Source organism: Hylaeus volcanicus, chromosome 7, assembly GCF_026283585.1.
Source record: "Hylaeus volcanicus isolate JK05 chromosome 7, UHH_iyHylVolc1.0_haploid, whole genome shotgun sequence".
Lineage (NCBI taxonomy): Eukaryota > Metazoa > Arthropoda > Insecta > Hymenoptera > Colletidae > Hylaeus > Hylaeus volcanicus.
The window spans coordinates 6,965,861-6,970,020 of record NC_071982.1 but is presented as its reverse complement, the minus strand read 5'-3'; the positions used below and the strand labels follow the sequence as shown (position 1 = coordinate 6,970,020).

At 38.6% G+C, this 4,160-nt stretch overlaps 2 protein-coding genes across 5 annotated transcripts in view; one reads left to right on the top strand and one right to left on the bottom strand.

The window, feature by feature from the left end:
* Positions 1-4,160, top strand: part of LOC128879974 (BTB/POZ domain-containing protein 7) — a 32,919-nt gene that overhangs the window by 17,762 nt on the left and 10,997 nt on the right. The gene's annotated exons all lie outside the window — the stretch shown is intronic.
* The window catches only part of LOC128879975 (uncharacterized), a 15,716-nt gene that overhangs the window by 10,298 nt on the left and 1,258 nt on the right, over positions 1-4,160 (bottom strand). The window contains exon 1 of one of the 2 annotated variants that reach the window (XM_054129563.1): positions 342-427. The exons of the other annotated variant lie outside the window; for it this stretch is intronic. The gene's annotated coding sequence lies outside the window, so the exon portion shown is untranslated. Of the gene's footprint in view, positions 1-341; positions 428-4,160 lie in introns of those variants that run through there. 2 annotated transcript variants of the gene reach the window in all.

The following is a 4,160-nucleotide window of genomic DNA, read 5'->3' as shown; positions in this document are numbered from 1 at the left end:
CACTATTACACTGACTGTATATAGAACTTAAATTTAGACAAATTCTAAAAATATGTAGAAATGTTGATTAATTATTCCTTCCCCCAAAATTTATACATGAAGTTTTATTTTGAATTGCTTCTTGTACACTATTACACTGACTGTATACAGAACTATATATTCTGTGTAACTATAGAATCTTTCCTATAGCACGGTTTGCTTTGAATGAAACACACCCACTTGGACTCGGAGTTAGTCGAATAAAAACAGAAATTGGTTAGTTGGTTTGTTAGACGAGTTATATAAAAATACAGTATTCTGTACAATTTCAAGGTGGCGTTTAAAATTCGACCTTCGTTTACCTGTTTTCAATGACCCGAATCCCATGAGGAAGCCAAAGAACAATATGCAGCCACTGCGTGTGTTGAAAAAACACTGTTAAACGACCCGTCGTTTCGACGCAGTTGAGGCCACTTTGAAGCGGACTCTATTTATAGTTTGCGCAGCGCATCAAGAAATGTAACGTAATGCGGTAACTGTCGCACACATGACACAAACTCTAACCGCACACCCGACCGTGATTAGTTTCATGGAAGCAGGCCTAATAATTTTTTCGGTTTGCTTGTTCGAATTTTTTTTCTGCGAACGAATGCGTTAATGTTGACGCATTGTTCATCGATTGTATATTCTGTACGCACCTCTATGTACATATCCGACAGGTAAACACATCGGAAGGCGAGCGGAGACGGTAACTAACCGATCGGCAACCAGCATATAATCGTTTTAGAGAAAACGCATGTAGATAGACACGTGCACGTGGCTGCAAAAGTTTTACTGTCTGTTTCGAAAGTTTTTCTACGACTACCGAGCAAATTATTTCTACTCGATCGATTTTGTAACAATCTCGCTTTTACAACTTTCAACGAGTCCAAATTGATTTGTTTTTATTACCACAATCGCACAATTTTTACAAGATATCTTTTACAATATTGCTTTTACAAATGCAATCAAATTAATTCGTTCATCGACTAAATCATGCAATTTTCAAAAGATATTATTTCAGTAACAGAGGTCAATCGGTAATACAATATTCAAGCAGTAACGTTCGAATACTAAAATATTCAAACACTAATTTATTCGAATGGTCCCAGTTGCAGTAAGATGGATCGCGAGCCTAACTCGAAGAATTTACTCGCGGTCCCCGAGAAATCACCGAACCGCGACCCGCGCGTTTCTGTTTCTCAACGAAAAGTGAATAACCGTAACTGGACTATTCGTGACGAAACGCAGCGGGTGAAAATAATAGAAAAATGCAACGTTTCTTCGGGTCACGGAGCTCAAGCGCAAGAACCGAGTACATTGGCTTCCTTTCCACGGCTATTCGCCGGTTATGAAGACATTAGGGCAAGAGAAAGTATTGGAAACTGGAATCGTAGCAGGGAGACTTTTTGCACAGCTGATTCCTCTGTTCGATACTCGAAATCCATTGGAGGCCGATACAGTGTCTCTGCTGAGACTTGGGTATACGCTTGATAAATGTTTCTTGAATCTGTGTGTTTGATACGTAACTCAGGAATGTTCTAAACGACGCGAGAGGCTCTTGATATCTACATCAAACGAATCTCTGTCGAGTTACAATTACACTGCGGATTTTATGCGTTTATGGTACATTGCAGCGATTTCCAAACTGGGAGGCGCCAGAAACTTTCTAAGAAGAAAAATTGTAGATGTTTAGAAATAAATGAAATTTTGTAACGTATCAGTAAAATTCGGTTAATGAATGTTTATTTGTGTTTTTTTTTTTGTACATTTGTATATATTTAATTTTGTTTAGGGAGGCGTGGTAGCATGGGCGTAGTAATATGGGCAAAAAAAAGATACGATTTATGTTGAATACAGGGTGTTCCAAAAATGTTGGAGATCATTGATTTATCTATTTTAATATTAGTTTTAACTATTTTAATACGATTCGATTATTTAAGGGGGAACGACATTGTGACAGGCCCCAAACAAGCATTTTTTATACGATTCCTTTTTATTACTTACTAAATGAATTACAGATTGGGAGAAGGATATACAGAGTGTCCCAGAAACGGAGGTCCTTGAAAGATGTGGTTCGGAGGGTGATTTGAAGCAATTTTTTCCTCAGCGAAAATGTTGTCCGAGGCCTCGTTGAGGAGATATTAACAGAACAACCCCGACCAATCAGAGCGCGAGTAGTCTACGCCACTGCGGGCGCTCCACCGCTCTGATTGGTCGGGGTTTTCTGTTAATATCTCCTCAACGAAGCCTCGGGCAACATTTTCGCTGAGGGAAAAGTTGTTTCAAATCACCTCCCGAATCACTCCTTTCAAGGACCTCCAACATTTTTGGAACATCCTGTATATTCTACAATTAATATGATAATACTGTTCTCTTGTTTTGCATAAGTTCTCGCACTTTTTGGTTATGTCTAGTATGTGTTTATTATATTCTCTAGTTTCATAAATGCATAAAATCCTAGGTATAGTGCGTTGCAGCGATCTACTTTAGGTTATCGTTAAACAGAGTTGAAAAGAAAACTGCGTGAATCACTTGGTTTCGCGCTCGATTCGATATCTTTGTTATGGTATCGCACTATCTGCTATCGAGTGCATTCGCTTTTTTTATCAGTGTTCGATGATAGTTGTACCCTCACGATATCAAACATCAAATATTTGTACAGACGAGAAGTAGGTTGCGAATAAGACACCCAGACCAGTTTTACTACTCGTGTGACGTCGTATCTTAAACACTTGAACGCGCAATATTTTGCTCGGGGATCAAACGTTGGAATATCGAGCGTTACGCTTGAATATTAAATTAATTAATTCTCACGAAGCAAACGTAGCTCGAGCTCCCTCGAGGACGAGTACAATTTTGAGATAGAGTCTAATGTTGTTTAGACAAGTTTTTACTGTTTCAACCCTACTCGACTCTCGAACGCTATTCAAAAAATGGATAGCTTGCAAAATAGCAAATTTAACGCAATTAACCGTTTGACTGCGATGAGCGTATAGGATGGGCTCAGAGAAATTTTTGTGCTCGTTAAATAAATTTTTTAAAAATATCACCTTAAGGGGGATGATGAGACGAAACTTTTCTATATTTACAGTTTATTCATAGGACGCTTAGTTTCGAAAATAAAAATTGAAAAGTTAGAACTTTGTTGCAAAAAGTGAATTTAAGGAAATAGGGCTTCTAAGTTTTCAATTTTTATCTCCGAAATTAAACGTCGTATGAAAAAACTGTACATACAAAAAAGTTTCGTTTTGTCATTACCTATAAAGTGATATTTTTTTCAAATTCGATTGTTCGACTGTTGTTTCTTTTTTCTTCAAGACAACAGTAATGGGATTAGACCACTGCGAGATCTCAGGAAACAGGTCTCTGAGTTTTCAATTTTTATCTCCGAAACTAAACGTCGTACGAATGAACTGTACATACAAAAAAGTTGCGTCTTATCGTTCCCTATAAGCTGATATTTTTTTTTTAAATTCACGCCTCTTCCATCTCAGAATTTCCAACAAAAATCGTCGCGCGATCAGAGGGTTAACCTCTTAATTTTCGCTAATCTGTATACAGTAATGCCCGATGCAAGGTAAAAAGTCAGCTGGTCGTTGCAGCCTCGAGCGGTTTTCTCGGTAAACAGTTAAAGAATCGTTAATTAACATTTGCTTGCTAAAGCGTCGAGATCGTCTCGGTGGATCTTCGAGGCGTCCGGTTGCAACGGAAACGCGGAAATCATTCTCGACAGTATCGTGCGTCGGTAGTTTTCCGATCGAACCTATCTAGCTGCACATTCAATTTCGCAATTATGCAATCGCGATCACACGCATGACTACGCGAGCGTGCGCCGCGCCGACGGATCACCGATCTATCGGGCTTTCATCGAGACTTTCGAAAATTTTATTAATTAACCGACCTGGCTTGCACCGCGATACTTTCACGGCACGTCGGTGCGCGATACTTGAATCACAGAATTAGAAATAACAATGTTTTACGACGGGTATGAATTTTGTAACCAGTCGATTCATGTTCGTTGGACGTTTGTAAAGAGCAAGATTGAATAAGATATCTCGTAAAAATTGCGTGATTGAGCTACTAAACAAATCGATTTGGGCTCGATTGAATTTGTAAAAGCAATATTGTACAAGATACTT